This window comes from Melitaea cinxia, chromosome 11 (genome assembly GCF_905220565.1).
Source record: "Melitaea cinxia chromosome 11, ilMelCinx1.1, whole genome shotgun sequence".
Taxonomy (NCBI): Eukaryota; Metazoa; Arthropoda; class Insecta; order Lepidoptera; family Nymphalidae; genus Melitaea; species Melitaea cinxia.
In genome coordinates, this window is record NC_059404.1 from 3,913,505 (window position 1) to 3,932,339 (window position 18,835).

The 18,835-nt window shown below is 33.9% G+C and overlaps 2 long non-coding RNA genes across 2 annotated transcripts; both read left to right on the plus strand.

Annotated features, from left to right (window-relative positions):
* The first annotated feature begins 5,338 nt into the window (after window positions 1-5,338).
* LOC123657908 lies at window positions 5,339-7,766 on the plus strand. Its single transcript, XR_006743800.1, has 2 exons — window positions 5,339-5,511; window positions 7,508-7,766. It is a non-coding gene; the product is annotated as an uncharacterized LOC123657908 (long non-coding RNA).
* An 8,900-nt stretch (window positions 7,767-16,666) lies between these two features.
* Window positions 16,667-17,680, plus strand: LOC123657978. The gene is made up of 2 exons (XR_006743810.1): window positions 16,667-16,873; window positions 17,470-17,680. It is a non-coding gene; the product is annotated as an uncharacterized LOC123657978 (long non-coding RNA).
* The last annotated feature ends 1,155 nt before the right edge of the window (window positions 17,681-18,835 follow it).

The following is an 18,835-nucleotide window of genomic DNA, read 5'->3' on the forward strand; positions in this document are numbered from 1 at the left end:
GAAAATAAATTTAAGTTTTTATGAAAAAGAATATAATAGCTAAAGTAATTATTATTTCAAGATTATATTAATACTAGCCCGCGACTTCGTCCGCGTGGAATTTAACAAAAAAGTTATTGTTCAGTTCACCGAGTTATAAATTTATAAAATAAAAGTAGCCTAAGTTACTCCTTGCTACATCAGGTATCTGCCATTGAATGTCCAGTCAAAATCGGTCCAGCCGTTTCAGAGATTAGCTGGAACAAACAGATAGACAGACAGACAGCCAAATTTGTAAAAAATGTTATTTTGTTATATGTACCGTGTATACATCCATATGCATTTAGTACAAAGCAGTTATTTTAATATTACAAACAGAGACTCCAATTTTATTTACTCGTATTTGCGCGTTTGCAATTGCGCGTTTGTGGGTCTAAAAAAGGCCTATAATTGTAATTATAGATTAATTATCGTCTAAGTGATGTAGTAAGACGAAGTTTAATAAAAGTATTATTTTGATATAAAAATCAATTTGTTACTACCAAATGTGCATTAGAAATGTATTATCAATTTTTATTGTATTTATGGTTCACTGTTTTGGCGATAATGGCTTACTCATAAAAGATAGATATATGCTGTCCCGGTTTTTTTTGTAGGACTAATTATTATTAAGATAAACATTTCTCCTATACATTATATACGTGTAAACTCCACAGTTTTTGCAGCGTACGCCAGAATAGCTCGCAGATGGCAGATTTTTTTCCGACTTACTTGACAATTATCGTTATATTTTGGAGAATTCACACACTATCTCAAAAAACTATAGCCTATGTGTTATTCTAATGTATAAGCTATATTATTGTAAACTTTCATAGTAACCCTATCGGTAGTTTTGGCGTGGAAGAGGTACAAACATCCATACATCCATACATATCAACTTTCGCGTTTATAATATTAGTAGGATTAGAGATGTGTGAATTGAATGATATTACACTGTATTTCAACTTTTCAAGTAAGATATGAATAATTTTATGATAGAACAGTATTTTTAAGAGTAACTGCGGCGTTCTTCTCTGCAGAATCTACCTTCCGAATCGATGGTACTTTTATTTTTAACTATAATTTATCAACGAAAACAATTATAATTATAATTTTTTTTAAATGATGATTCAAGAGTGCTTTTGAAGGCCGCATGAATAAAGTAATTTTTGATTTTGGTTTTGAAACCCTTTTTTTACGTGGGAAAAATCTTCATGGACACCCTCCGGCGCGGGGACACCGGAAGGTATGACAGACTTTTACTGCCTAAAAACCACGTGAAAATGTAAATCCACGTGTGAGCAGACCTCCGCCTAAGTGGGGCGAGATGGGGTCGCGCTAGCATATAAATAAATTATTATTATTATTTCTTTTATTCAATATATTTTCTTATGATTACATTTTTAAATATATTTATAAAAAAGACAAATAAAAATATTTAAAAATATAAAAATAGTAGTCCTCCGGTGGCAGGTTGAGGCCCAGGCCACCGGTAGTTAAGGTTCCAGGCTGAGGAACCTCCTCACAATGCGGGCCGTTTCAAGCAACACTGCCTTTTGAATCCGACCCTTGATCCAACAGTCAAGTGAGAGTTTCTTAAGATGTTGGTCGAAACTCTTCGCTAATAGACCATTAACCGATACAACAATAGGAACAATTATTGTTGAGTCTACATTCCACATGCCGGTAATCTCGTGGGCAAGGTCTAAATATTTACTTAATTTTTCTTTTTCGGCCTTTACGAGATTATCGTCATGTGGAACTGTAATGTCAACAATAATTGCTCGGCGCGCTGATCGGTCTACTAACACTATATCAGGTTTATTGATTGCAATAAACCTGTTAGTGACAATATATCGATCCCAGTAGAGCAATGCACGACCATTTTCAAGAAATTGCGTTGGGTTTTACCTATAATAAGGCAACTCGTTTTTGGCAACGAGGCCGTATCGAATAGCAAGTTGTTGGTGTATAATCCTGGCTAATTGGTTATGTCAGTGCAAGTACTCACTGTTAGCAAGATGACTACAACCGGAAACAACATGTCTAATGGATTGTCTAGACTTATGGTAAGCTCGGCATATGTCTGGAGTTCCGTTGTTCACGATATGTTTCCGGTAGTTATTCGTCTTAATAATTTGTCCATAATTGCACAGACAAAACCTTCGGTTTCTCCGAAGAAGTTCCCGTGTTGTAACCAGAATATAGAGCTAGGCTGGTCTATATCTGGGTCTGTCAGAACTTTGTAGAACCGGCCATGTAATTCCTTGCTCGTCCATATGGCCACGCGGTCAACGGTACGCATTACTATAGGCTTACGCCATTTCTCTTTGCCTAAGGACAACGGAGTAAAACTGCTATCAACTGCAACAACGTCCATGTGCATATCGCTCTTCATATTTAAAAAGTACTCTCTGAGATTATACACCTCACGATTGTGGAGATTTTTAGCGTTTAAAAAGCCACGACCCCCACATTTTCGTGGGATGTATAATCTCATCACAGACGATCGAGGATGGTGTATTAGGTACGCTGTTAACAGTTTACGGACTTGGCGATCAAGGGAATCTAATTCCGTTTGAGTCCATCTCAAAATGCCAAAGGTATAGATGATTAAGGGCATAACCCAACTGCTAAAGGCGCGTACCCTGTTACCGCCCGAAAGAAAGCTATTGAGAACTTTCTTCAGCCGGCCAAAGAATCGTTCCTTTACCAGTTGTTTCATGGCTCCGTCATCAATGCCCAATGCCTCTGACATAACGAGATATTTATAGGTTTCACCTTCGTTGAGAGATCTAAAAGACAAAGAGTTGTTAAGTTCTAAATTTTCTGATGATACAGTTCTACCTCTTTCTACATGGATGACAGCGCATTTATCCAAACCAAACGTCCGTACTTCCGTCTTCAATATTATAAAATATTTATTTAATCATTCCTGATTAACTAAATCAAAATACCAATTACTTTGTACTAAGTAAATATATTTTTCACTTTTTAGTTTTCTGTTTGAAGTCGGTTTTTTTTTTGTTAAAAATTATTTTATTTTACAATTTTTAGTGATGGGTAGACCTAACAAGGATGCTTTTTCTCTTGTGTCGGGGGTCCGGAAACATACACAATCACAAGCACAAACACCCAGATCATGACAAACATCTTATTGGCCAATATAAATGTCTGTCCTGCGCGGAGATTGAACCCACTAACGCCAGCGCAACAGCCAGTGGTGTGACCGATGAGTAAAGTTTGCTATCAGATGTACGTAATAACAACCGGGACTGACAGCCTAGCGTTTTCTCTGAGGCTAGGTTGGGAGAACCACAAGAATTAACAACTAGATCGAAAATAAACATTTGTATAAACATAAATATCCACTCCGAGCGGGAATTGAACCCGCGACCGTCGGTGTTTAGGCGCCGCCGACACGGCACATGCACCATTATATCAAAGCGGTCGTCAAACAGCAAAAGGTAACTGCTGTAAATTGTTGAGAAATTCCCTCGACTGTTTATGGGCTCCATCATCAAACCTGGTCCTGCGACACAGATGACCACACACCAGGTAATTGCTTTAAGTCGTTGAAAAGTTCCCTCGATTATCTTTCGTCTCCATCATCAGACTGTAATGGCACTTGTAACTAATACATGTGCAAAGTTCTCATCAATAGAAACGAATTAAGTCCAAAAAGCAGGTAATTGCTATAAATTGTTGAAGAGTTCCCTCGACTATCTTTCTTCTCCATCATCAGATCGACTCCAGACCTTTATTAAATAGTAGTGCTTTATAGTACTTAATGAAAACATGATTAAATTTACTAGTCACCCGTACGATTTTTGAAAGATTCCCTCGATTTCTCTGGGATCCCATTATCAGATCCTAGTTTCCTTATCATGGTAACAAACTAGGGATATCTCCTTTCTAACAAAAAAAGAATTATCAAAATCAGTTCATAAACGAAAAAGTTATCTCCGAACATACATTAAAATATATATATATATATATATACGGTCGAATTGAGTAACCTCCTCCTTTTTTTGGAAGTCGGTTAAAAAGTGTTTATAAACGTGAGTTGATTTGAAATTGAACAAAAAATTATCGACCGTCAATCACGTTGACATTGTTTCGAAATTAAAGCCTCTGGCGCCGCCGGAGGGTATTTATGATGGATTTTTTTAAAAAAAACGAAGCATTTTATTATCAAACGGTGCGAGGGCCAGATCTCCGTCCATTACTTCATCTATACAAATAAATGAAATTAGAGTACGTATCTGTTTGTAATATTAACATAACCACTTTTTACCAAATTCATGTGTATGTATAAACGGTACATATACCAAAATAATATTTTTTTTTTTATAATTTTTATCTGACTATCTGTCTGTCCGTCTGTTTATTCTAGCTAATCTTTGAAACAGCTGGACCGATTATGCCGGGACTTTACTGTTAGATAGCTGATATGATAAGAAGTAACTTAGGCTACTTTTATTTAAGATTTTTTTTTAATTATATAACTCTGCGAACTGAACAATAACTATTTTGTTAAATCCCGAACGCGACGGGACGAAGGACGAAGTCGCGGGCACAGCTAGATTTCAATAATATGATTTGATTTGACTGAATTTATTTATCGTCTTAATTTTACTTAAACCTGTAATTTTCCCGTATAGGAGAAGGATCAGAGCTTACCGAAAAAAACGATAAATTACTTTTGAATTTAACTTAACAACATCGAATAACTGTGAAAAGAGTGAATTTAACTAAAAATGTTAAGAAACTTTTTTTGTAGAATATTAAATTTCCTTTGAAAAAAAGTATTTTGAACCATAAAAATATTGATATTTCTGGTAGTTACAAAAATCCAGAGTCGAAATGCAAAATTGAAAAAGTAATCAATGTTTAGGCACGATTACAAGGAAACAGTTTGTTTTACATTAATTTGCTAAGAAAGGTTTGTTTTAGGAAATTTAATTTCCTTTACGGATCGCTCTAATTTTTGAGATTAATAATAGACAATCCCAATCGTATATTATTATTATCTGGAGTACAAACAAAGTACAAACTAACTATATACTAATATTTAATATAATTTTAAATATGTAAGAAAGTGTTAAATTAAGAAACAAATAAAGCAATATCAAAATAAAAGATACAAAAACTTGTAACTATTTCAGTGTTAATTTTTTTTGCTACATGATATAAATATCACATATTTCATTTTTAATATGATAAGACAAAGAATAGCGTCCATAATATCTGTGAAAATTAACATAATGCATTTATGCAGGTGTATATATTGACTGTCGACAACTGTCTGTGTGTGACAGTGCTTCACAGTCTTCACGCCAATTGCTACACAAAATGATGTCTCGCACAAGCTTAATACTTCTCCTTATCTGTTTTGTGTGCGTCGCCGAGATTACAAATGGGCATGTCACTGAGGGAGGAAGATTTGAACGAGCTGCAGCCCATAAAACATGTTCGAAGAAAGGCGAATCTGTAAGTAGCTGTTTTATTTGCAACAATTTAAATGTGTATCTTAGTTTTAGTTGTATTCATATCAATCAATCAGTTACCTACATAAGCAATGCGTTGCGCCTTATACCTTACTTAGAACGCAATTAAGGAACAAGTCAAGAAGGAATTTACATTCTTTCGATATGATAACGTTGTCTTGGTAAAGCCACAGCTTCAGCATGTAATACCCCGGTGCTGGGCATAGGCCTCTTTCCCCATATAGGAGAAGGATCAGAGCTTAATCCACCACGCTGCCCCGATGCGGGCTAGCGGATATAATCCCTAGAATAACGATCGCTATCAGGTGTACATGATAACAATCGGGACCGACGGATTAACGTGATAACCGAGGCACAGTGAGGAGACCCACAAGGACTGCACAAACACCCAGACCACGGCAAACATCTGTATGGCCAATACAAATGTTTGCCACATGCGGGGATCGAACGCACAACCGCCAGCGCAACTGCCACAAACCAGTGATGTGACTGTTGTGCTAACAAGTCTTGACACAAGGATAGAGTTAAATATAGTCCCTGGGGCGCGGTGCATCGAGCGCCGGATTTTAGAGGCCATCGAAAGCCGCATGCAAGGACGCAAAGTATCGGAATATTGTTTGATTCAGATAAAAAAAAACAACACAAAAAAGGAAAGTATTTTATTATAAACTACATGGGCCATGCGGTTTCGCCGGTGATGATTTGAGGAAAATAATTGTGTTTGCTCGCAAACGAAAAAAAAAACCGACTTCAATTACATCAACGAGTAATACAACGTAGATCGACGAAACAATAGTCAAGTAACTACGCGTTATCAAAGATTACTCAAAAAGTAGTTATGAGATCTTAATAAAATTTATATGTGACCACATGACAAATATCAGCTTTCGATTAAATTAAAAATTATTAAAATCGGTACACTCAATAAAAAGTTATTGCGGATTTTCAAGAAGTTCCCTCGATTTCTCTGGAATCCCATCATCAGATTCTAGTTTCCTTATCATGGTACTAAACTAGGGATATCTTCTTTCCAATAAAAAAAGAATTATCAAAATCGGTATACCCAGTAAAAAGTTATTGTGGATTTTCAAGAGTTTCCCTCGATTTCTCTGGGATCCCATCATCAGATCCTAGTTTCCTTATCATGGTACTAAACTTGGTATATCTCCTTTCCAACAAAAAAAGAATTATCAAAATCGGTACATCCAGTAGAAAGTTATGCGGTATAATACAACGTAGGTTGACGAAAAAAGCGTCAAGTAAAAACGCATTATTAGATATAACTCGAAAAGTAGTTGTTAGATCTCAAATAAATTTAAATGGGACCAATTGGCACACACCACCTTTCGATTAAAACAAAATTTGTCGAAATCGGTCCACCCGGTCAAAAGTTCTGATGTAACATACATAAAAAAAAAAATACAGTCGAATTGAGAACCTCCTCCTTTTTTGGAAGTCGGTTAAAAATAGCCTTCCTTAGTCTTAAAGCATACCAAACCTTACTTTTTAGATAGTTTAATTTTTTTAGTTGTGGATGCCGGTAGAGCAAACTATTATCTATAAAATGATATATAATTTATGGGGAGTAATTGTGAGGTTTTTGTCTAAAATGGGAGGCAAAACATCTTAACGTTAGTCTATTAATATATACTAACTGTGCCCGCGACTTCGTCCGCGTGGGATTTAACAAAAAAGTTATAGTTCAGTTCGCAGAGTAAGAAAACAAATAAATTTCTAAAATAAAATAGCCTAAGTTACTCCTTACTATATCAGTTATCAGTCCCGAGTCCCGTCAAGGTCGATCCAGCCGTTTCAGAGATTAGCCGGAACAAACAGAGAGACAGACAGAGACAAAAATTGTAAAAAATGTCATTTTAGTGAGGATAAATACTGAATACTTAATATTACTGAAATTATTATGTACGTTCTTAGTCATAATTTTAGTTATATGTGTAATGTCTCATATTTTTCTTTTTCAGTGTAAAAGCTATGATGATTGCTGCGGTGGTCATTGTATACCATTCAAGTGGAAATGCGCTTCTTAAATAATTTTGTTTCAAATGAATCAAATATTATATTACTTAATAATTTTACGAATCGGGTCAAGGGTTAAGATTGGTTAAATCAAGTGGTTTTTCTTAAAATTATTCTATCAATTATAAATCTGGAATAATACAGTTTAATTATATATATTTGTAATGTTATATTGTTAATACAATAAATTGTAAATGAAATCTACCTTTGTCTTTTTATATATTTATGCCATATTTATGTACTATTTTGTTCGATAGCTTGCCGCCATCTCATAGATAGTGACGACAGAATTGAATTATTGTAGAAATTTTGTTACTGCTCATTAAAAAACACACATATATATACGATCACAAACATGACAAATCTAAGACGTTTTTGGCCGCAAAATGAGAAGAGAAAAAAAAAGAAAGTAATGAAGAGCTATGAATTAAGTTGACTTCGGTACAACTTCTTAACATAGCTATTTATTTATGATAATATTATGTAAAAGGCCGTTTCCGGTCAGTGTCGTCAACACGACCCCAGACCATCACAGCAGCCTTTCGCAGTCCACTATTGGACGTAAGCCTCCACACGTGAACTCATGTGTTTTACCCATAGTCACCACGCTGGGCAGGCGGGCTGGTGACCGCAGGGCTGGCTTTGTCGCACCGAAGACGCTGCTGCCCTTCCTCGGCCTGTGTATTTCAAAGCCAGCAGTTAGATGGCTATCCTGCCATAGGTCGGTTTTTTACCACGACCCCAGACCACAAAGCAAAAAATGTGCACGGTGGATTTCTCACACTAAGAATGTTGTATTGTTTCGTTATTTATGTTCAAGTCACAAATTGCACTTGTTATTCATAAATCGATTTAATAATAATCTTTTTGTCTGTAAATGGACAAATATTTTATATATTCGAATTTATATATTGAAGTGTCGATCACGCTTTAAGAAAGCGTACGTATTGAATACCTTATACGAGTTGAATGTACGAGATGATAGTCGTAGTTTGTCACCTTCTTAGTTAATTGGTGTTAACCTAACCCAAGTAGAGCCTCTAGAATAATTGCTTGTTCATAATATATTTTTGTCTCTGCATAATATTTTACTGGGAATTTATGACTTGTTGTAGACGTCTTGTTCATAAAGATTTTCGGTTTGTTCTTTTAATATTTCTAATAACTATTTTCATTATTCTTATTATCACCCCTATCCTGACACAGGAAGATACTTGGTAATTTTGCGTAATTGGTGTAGTCAGTTGTGTTAATGACCCACTGAATATGTCGGTCAGTATGATTATTTAATATTCTGAATTTTACAGTGACATACATAAATTCTTAGTATATGCGTACAAACAATTGTGGCAAAAGTTAAGTTTTTCGATAGTTAAGAAACAGTCGTTTGCCGTCGATTTTATGAATTTATCACATTAAAATTATGATTGTTGAAATTATGACATCTGTATGTAAGTTTATTATACATCTACACCACCTACCCAATTTAGATAATAAGTTTCCTTTCTATGTATGGGTGGCCTGGAAGAAATGGCTAATTAGCCATATGTCCACCCATTGTACTTCACTGCCTGTAACTATCTTTATGCTTTATTTGTAATATATTTGTAAAATAAAATAAATTTTTGTTACAAATCGGACAGATACAAGCTGAAATTAATTTTCAGTGATAGTAGTATATAAATTATGACCTGGTAATTTTCTAGTTGAGAGGACATAGTTGAAAATGTAATTTTTTATTATGTTCAAGCAGCCAACTGACGTATAATCCACCATGTTATGGTCAGCTGACTTTATTTTTCCTTCAAGATATTAGGTGAGCTGTGATCCGACAAATGTTAAATGTTAAAATAGGAAGAAATTACTAATAATTGTGTTTGCTGGAAAACGAAAACAAACAGCCTTCAATTACATCGATAGCTAATACAACGTAGGTAGACGAAAAAATAGTCAAGTGATATGCATTATCACAGATTACTCCAAAAGTTGTAATCAGATCTCGATGAAATTTAAATGTTAAAAGCCATCAAAATCAGTATACCCAATAAAAAGTTGTACGGATTTTCGAGGGTTCCCCTCGATTTTTCTAGGATCCCATTATCAGATACTGGTTTCCTTATCATGGTCCCACACTTAGGATATCTCCTTTCCAACAAGAAAATAATTATCAAAATAGGTTTATAAACGACGAAGTTATCCCCGAACGGTCGAATTGAGTAACCTCCTCCTTAATGCAAGTTAAAGTGGCGGTGGGCTGGTTACCTGTGTCGCGAGACTTCTCCACTCCAGGACGTCTGCTCCAGCGTCTATCGGTCCTGCGACACAGGTGACCAGCGAACTATGGACTATGTCGGTTACTATCGTCCTCTCGCAAAAGTCTCATTTCTAATCCTATCTTTAAGAGAAACCCCAAGCATAGCCCGTTCTAATACACGTTGAGCGACTTAAAAAATAAAAATCATAACATAAAATAATCAAAATTAAAATCATAATTATCGTTACTTAATATTTAAAGTTTATCTTTTTGTTTGATAATTTTGAAAATATTAAAAATCATTTTATATCTTAACCTTTTAACCGACTTCCAAAAAAGGAGGAGGTTCTCAATTCGACTGTATTTTTTTTTTTTTTTTAAATGTATGTTACATCAGAACTTTTGACCGTGTGGACCGATTTCGACAAATTTTCTTTTAATCGAAAGGTGGCGTGTGTCAATTGGTCCCATTTAAATTTATTTGAGATCTAACAACTACTTTTCGAGTTATATCTAATAATGCGTTTTTACTTGACGCTTTTTTCGTCGACCTACGTTGTATTATACCACATAACTTTCTACTGGATGTACCGATTTTGATAATTCTTTTTTTGTTGGAAAGGAGATATCTCTAGTTTAGTACCATGATAAGGTAACCAGGATCTGATGATGGGATCCCAGAGAAATCGAGAAAAAACTCTTAAAAATCCGCAATAACTTTTTACTGGGTTTACCGATTTTAATAATTTTTAATTTAATCGAAAGCTGATGTTTGTCATGTGGTCACATATAAATTTTATTGAGATCTGATAACTACTTTTTGAGTAATCTTTGATAACGCGTAGTTACTTGACTATTTTTTTGTCGATCTACGTTGTATTACTCGTCGATGTAATTGAAGTCGGTTTTTTTTCGTTTGCGAGCAAACACAATTATTATAATAGTGTTTGTTGTTTTTCTTTCATTATGATCTATTAGTAAATACTGTTTTCTATGTTTTATTTAATTATTGTAATTTTAGTAGTTTTAATTTGATGTTTTTAAAATTTACTAGTGGTCGCCCAGTGGTCGAAATTCGACCAAAATTTTATTTAAATTATAAGTTTGTAAATTAGTAAGGTTCTGTTGTCAAAGACTATATGGTTCGGAAGCCAGTGACAGATTTTCATGACCAATTTCCTCCCAAACGAAACTTCGTAAAATGCATTAGGGATTTATATTATGAATATTCGCGACCGTCAGCTGCGACTCCATGGGTGCCTGGTCAGTAGCAGCCTCCCACGCATGGAGAAAAAAAGTTTTTTTTGTCATTTCCTCCCACTTTAAAATTTGTTGGATTATAGTTTACCTAACATCTTGAAGAAAAAATAAAGTCAGCTGACTATAATATGGTGGTGGATAATATAGTAGAAGGTTGCTAGTGGTGTTAAACAACGAGTAATAGTACAGACAAAGCATTTGTTAACGTTTAAATCGAGAATGTCAAATGTCTGAAGGTCAAGTTGCAAACAATATGCATCTCATTGAGTGCGAATAGGACAGAAAATTTTCATGTCGTCTGCATATACACACATAGATATGCACACATATCCTCCTTATCCTGTACTATTTTATTTATTATTTTTATTTTTTATTATTTAATTATGTCTAATTTGCTTAAAGGTAATATATTTACTTAAGTTCTCTTGTGTAAAATTTGCTTTAGAAATAAATAATGGAAGAACAAACTGGTTCATTGTGGCACAGGCTTTGCCTATCACAAGAACCAGGGAACTCATTATTGTATGTAATATTTGTATGAATCAAGCATTACTATTATTATTAAAAAAAATATATAAAAGAATCTTAGAATGATTAAAACAATGTGAAATACAATTTATGACTATATTAAATAATAGAGGGCCCAGAATCGAGCCCTGAGGGATACCCGAGGATATAAACAACGATGATGACGTGTATCAGTTAAGAACCACTGTTTGACATCTATTTGTAATATATGACGAAAACCACCTGTATAGATTTCCTCGGATACCAACCATCTACAGCTTACCCAATAGCATTTTATGATCAATTCTATCAAATGCCTTACTGTGATCTGTGTAGATTTCATCTACTTTGTAACCTTTAGACATATGTCCTGTTAAAAAATCACTACATAGAAGAAGATTAGAAGTAGTTGATTTATTCTTAACGAAACCATGTTTTTGTTCATTTAGAATATAATACTCTTGATATGAGCATATACTTGTTTGTGCATGACTCTTTCGAAAACCTAAGCAAAAAAACACAATTTGGAAATCGGTCTGTAGTTTTTCACTATATCTTTTGGACCTTTCTTATGTATTAGCGTTACGAATGCAGATTTCCAAATATCAGGCACTATACCGGTCTCCAATGACAGTCTGAACAATAATGCTAACGGGGTCTTCAATCTTTTTGCACAAGAAACTATAAATAATGGAGCAATATGATCGGATCCTGCTAATTTACTCGAGACTAAACGCTGAAGGAGTTCAAGTACTACATTATCAAGTACTTCAATGTCAGCTATATCTAAGATGACCTCCGATGAAGGTGTAAGATCCGAGAGACATTTTGTGATATTCGTTAAGTTTGTAACTTATTGCAGAATAAATGTTTTCATTTCATTTCCATAAAGTTAAAAAGGCACTTGATGTTTTTGAAACGTACATAGGAAGTTGAAAACGAGTCACGTAGCCTTTGATCATCTTTGCGATTACATATTTTCCTTTTTTTAACTCCACTGTGACTTTGGAAGCTTTTAACTTTAATTTCAATAAAACTATATATAGAGTTAAACTGTATATTATATAATATGATCTAATTTATTTTTGTATTATTACAGATTTATAATTGGTAGAACATACATAAAAAATATATATATACGGTCGATTTGAGTAACCTCCTCCTTTTTTTGAAGTCGGTTAAAAATAGTTCGCCAATCCTTATTTATCCAATCTTAACCCTTGCAATCAATTCGTAAAATAATGAAATATTATTGTTTATTTCAAACAAAACTATTTAAGAACTGCATCTATGAATCGGGTCGGGCAAACATTTATTACTGCAGCACGCTGAATTGCTCTGACACTAAAAAAGAAATATCAGTCATTAGATACATCAAAAATTAAGATTAAGAATAAACATAATAATTTCAATAATATTATTTAACAGTCATTCTTATGCTTCTATGTATATATGACAATGCTGCAGGTTTATCATCAAGGTCTAAAAAAGGTTCAACGCACTGCAATCTATACTGATAGATTGAAATGACTAAAACTTTAACTATGACACACATTTACACATTTGCAAATAAAATACAAACTTACAGGTTTTCCATTCTCTGCACATCTAGGTGGTACATCAATGATGTTCCCATTTGTAATCTCGGTGACGCACACAAAACAGATAAGGAGAAGTATTAAGCTTGTTCGAGACATCATTTTGTGTAGCAATTTGCGTGAAGCTCTGGACAGTGGCTAGCGACTGATGCAGAGTGAAGTGGTGATGGTCAATATATACCCACAAAAATGCTTTATAATAATGTTTACAAATAATAAGAACGCTATTCTTTGTCTTATCACATTAAAAATGAAAAATAATGTGATATTTATATCTTGTAGCAAAAAAGCTAGCACTGAAAAAGTTACGCGATTTTGTACCTTTTATTTTAATAATTGCTTAAATTAAAATCTTTTAAATTAGCCAGAAAAGGAAGAAGATTTCCATTTGACGTCTTTTAGGTATTTGCAATAGCATCTTAATTTTTTTTAAACCGTAAATATTTATTAATAACTTTTGACATTCACTTCACACACACACTTCACTTTAGCCTATCACAGTCCACAGCTGGACATAGGCCTCCACAAGTTCGAGCCAAAAATGGCGTGAACTCATGTGTGTTGCCCATAGTCACCACGGTGGGCAGGCGGGTTGGTAACCGCAGAGCTGGCTTTGTCGCACTGAAGACGCTGCTGCTCGTCTTCGGCCTGTGTATTTGAAAGCCAGGAGTTGGATGGTTATCCAGCCATCGGTCGGCTTTTTAAGTTCCAAGGTGGTAGTGGAACTGTGTTATCCCTTAGTCGCCTACGGGAAAAGAAGGGGTGACTGTATTCTTTACTGCCGTAACCACACAGCTAACTGCCGTAACCATACAGCTACTTTTGACATTACTTTATATATTTAATATTTTTGAATGTAATATTTTTGAATATTTGTTACATGATATGTATATCTTGTAGCAAAAAAATTAACACTGAAAAAGCTTCAAGTTTTTGTATCTTTTATTTTGATAATTTCATATTTTACTTCGCGTTTAAAATTGTATTAAGAAAAATAACAATACTCTTAATTAAAAACTTTAAAACTGGCTAAAAAGAAAGGAAGATTTTCATTCGACCTCTTTAAGGTATTTGTATTACGCCATATCTTCGCTATGCAGGTGTTAGATTTAGGTTTGGTCAGCCTGTCGTCCCGGTTAATAACACGCCGTATAAAGTTTATAAATTATTGATAAATATATAATTCCAAACAATTTGCATTTTTTATTAACAATTACACATCTATTACATTATAATTAATATTTTTTCGGAAAGAAGTTCCTTATGGGATTTTTGGAACGAAGTTTCTTACGGCAGGCCTGACACTTGGCTGGGCGACCGAACTGAAAAAAAATGTGATACTAGAACCGTAAGAAAAATATATAACGGAAGTGACGTAATATCAGTCACACGACTGTATAATATGACGTTTGTAAAACTAAAATATTACTAGTAAACTTTTTTTTAAATTATTTATGTAATTTTATACTGTCAACAAAAATAAATAAAACCTTATGTTTTTTTATTTCACTTAATAGTTTGAATAATAATAATAATTATTATTATTTTGTTTGATTTATTTTATTTTACGGTATTTGTTATTTTCTAAAATACTAAATTTCCTAAATACTTTTATGTACTTAATTAAAAACCAATCAACTTAAAAAAAATCAAGAACTAGAAAATATAATTATATAAAATTCAACATTTTTTTTTAAATTTTTGTTGCTTCTATACTATCCGAAGGAACTTGGTTCCTACCTGGTGTCCCATGACACCACATATTTTAAATTATTTATGTAATATTATAAATAAAGACATATGTTTTTTTTATTTCACTTAATAGTTTGAATTATTATTATTATTATAATTTTGTTTGATTTATTTTATTTTACGGTATTTGTTATTTTCTAAAATACTAACTTTCCTAAATACTTTTATGTACTTAATTAAAAACCAATCAACAAAATTAAAAAAAAATCAAGAACTAAAAAATATATAGGTATAAAATTCAACATTTTTTTTTTCAAATTGTGTTGCTACTATCCGAAGCAACTTCGTTCCTATCTGGTGTCCCATGACACCACATAATTTTTATGTATAGTCTATGTATGATGGCTATAGTGTCTAATATATAGTCTACGTGGGACTTTTATTAATATTGCAGTTTGCTATTATTATTATATCATTCGCCAGCTATTATATCTATATGAATGAGATCACAATTTAATTTCTTTTTAAATTTATTTCAGATCCAAAAACTTTGAATAAGGATGCTGACTTACAACTGCATGTTCAAACAGTTATGGGAGATGCAGAAATTAAACAGAATTCTGGTGAGGAATACATAATTTTTTATATTAAAAAGGAAGGTTATTCCTACCAGCAGAAAAATATTTGAACGTTTTCAAAATTTTTAGTCCTTCCTTATTCCCGGCATAGGCAAATACTTGAACCTCATTTTCATAGGTATCGGTAATTGCTGTGATACAACAGACCCTAGGCTTTGACGCATCACAGCTTAGGACGCAACTGGGGAAAATGCTTGATAAAGAAAGAAGAAATTTTATCTTTAACACTAAAAAACTGACTAGGTGTTTAATTAAGTATATTAAATAATTGTTCTACACAAGTCACATAAGACGATTTGAAAATCTGACTTTCCATGCCCAAAAAGCCTATGTACATTCTAATCTATTGTCATATCAATTTTCAGAACTTATCATCAGTACGCCTCATATGGATACTGCACCTGTACAACTTTCAGGTCCCACTTCAATTGAGGATAAGAATACCAAGGAAAAAACTGGTAAGTAACTAATCCTACTAATCCTACTAATATTATAATCCTACTGGACGTAGAGAAGGGTTTGGACATGAAACCCACCAACCACGCTTGTCCAATGCGGGTTAGTGGGTGCACAGTAAACCTTACTCGGCCTGTATATAACGCTCATCCGCCGCCGCCGATTGATACCCTGTACTGGCACCAAATGTCCAAACAAACCTCTGTATTTGAGCTCCGGTTGGTGTTTCGACAGTTTAACGTCTTATCGAGGACTTCTCTTCTCTACTATCCTACTAATTCTACTTATATTATAAATGTGAAAGTGTGGATGTTTGGATGTTTGTTACTCAATGAAGCAAAAACGGCTGAACCAATTTGGATGAAATTTGATTTGGAGATGGTTTGAGTTCCGGAAAAGAACATAGGCTATATATCACGCGGACGAAGTCGCGGGGAACAGCTAGTATTTTTATAAATCATTGTAAATAAAATAAAGGTTTTTAATTAAGAATATTGTTATTTTTCTTAATACAATTTTAAATGCGCAGTAAAATATGAAATTATCAAAATAAAAGATACAAAAACTTGTAACTTTTTCAGTGTTAATTTTTTTTTGCTACAAAATATAAATATCACATTATATTTCATTTTTAATATGATAAGACGAAGAATAGCGTCCATAATATCTGTGAACATTAACATAATGCGTTTATGCAGGTATATATATTGACTGTCGCCACTACACCCTGCATCAGTCGCTAGCCATTACAGTGCTTCACAGTCTTCACGCAAATTGCTACACAAAATGATGTCTCGCACAACCTTAATACTACTCCTTATCTGTTTTGTGTGCGTCGCCGAGATTACAAATGGACACATCATTGATGTACCACCTAGAACTAAATGTGGACAGAAAGGAAAACCTGTAAGTTTGTGTTTTATTTGCAAATGTATAAATGTGTGGCGTAGTTTATGTTTTAGTCATTTAAATCTATCAGCTACCTATATATAGCAATTGGTTGAGCCTTATTTATACTTTGATTTAGTTGGAATGGAAGTTTACTTCCTAGAACACATATACTTGTCTAAGAAGAAATTTATATTCCTTCGATATGATAACACTGTCTTGGCAGGGGTACACAGGGGTAAATTTACTTTACGGTAGGAGGCACCACGTACTTGGTGTTACGGGTGCCGAAAGCCCAAGGCAAGGGCGTAATATATAAAAGAAAAAAAGGGTCAGCCGAAGATGTGCGGAACTGTCATCAGGCCGCAATGGTACTAATTGCGCCCGGGCTACATGAGGAAGAGCCTCCCCTGCAGAGACACGCCCTGTATTTTTTTTATGTATGAAAATACCTTTTTCATACTTAGGTGCATGTGAAACTAAAACGGAACGGAAAAATACACTTTCTATTTCTATAAATATAAGAATGACAATTCAATAATATTATTGAAATTATTATGTGTATTCTTTGTATTAAATTTCGGTGCATCTAATGACTGATATTTCTTTTTCAGTGTCAGAGCAATTCAGTATGCTGCAGTAAGCAATGTTTGCCCACAATTAATAGATGCAGTTCTTAAATAAATTTGTTTGAAATGAATCAAACATTATACTATTTCATTATTTTACGAATTGGGTGGAAGGCTTAAGATTGGATAAGTCAGAAGGGATTGGTAAATATTGTTTATTTTTCGCACCAAATATAAATGTAGAATAATACAAAAATAGGTTAAGTTTTATTTATTATATAATAATTTTACACAGTTAATACAATAAAGTGAAATAAAAAAACCCTTGTGTATTTACTGAAATCAAACTTTGTGGCTTCCAAAGTCACGGTGGAACTAGTAGTCATTTAAGCTGACAGTATGCCTCAAATGTCTGAAGGTCAAGTTGCAAACAATATGCATCTCATTGAGTGCGAATAGGACAGAAAATTTTCATGTCGTCTGCATATACACACATAGATATGCACACATATCCTCCTTATCCCGTACTATTTTATTTTTTATTTTTATTTTTTTATTATTTAATTATGTCTAATTTGCTTAAAGGTAATATATTTACTTAAGTTCTCTTGTGTAAAATTTGCTTTAGAAATAAATAATGGAAGAGCACACTGGTTCATTGTGGCACAGGCTTTGCCTATCACAAGAACCAGGGAACTCATTATTGTATGTAAATATTTGTATGAATAAAGCATTACTATTATTATTAAAAAAATATATAAAAGAATCTTAGAATGATTAAAACAATGTGAAATATAATTTATGACTATATTAAATAATAGAGAGCCCAGAATCGAGCCCTGAGGGATACCCGAGGATATAAACAACGATGATGACGTGTATCAGTTAAGAACCACTGTTTGACATCTATTTGTAATATATGACGAAAACCACCTGTATAGATTTCCTCGGATACCAACCATCTACAGCTTACGCAATAGCATTTTATGATCAATTCTATCAAATGCCTTACTGTAATCTGTGTAGATTACATCTACTTTGTACTGTGTGGCTACGGTACTAAAAAATTTAGCCACCCCCTCTCTTCCCGTGGGTGTCGTAAGAGGCGACTAAGGGATAACACAGTTCCACTACCACATTGGAACTTAAAAAGCCGACCGGTGGCGGGATAACCATCCAACTGCTAGCTTTGAAATACACAGGCCGAAGACGGGCAGCAGCGTCTTCGGTGCGACAAAGCCAGCACTGCGGTCACCAACCCGCCTGCCCAGCGTGGTGACTATGGGCAAAACACATGAGTTCACGCTATTTTTGGCGTAAACTTATGGAGGCCTATGTCCAGCAGTGGACTGTGATAGGCTGTAATGATTGTAACCTTTAGACTTATGTCCTGTTAAAAAATCACTACATA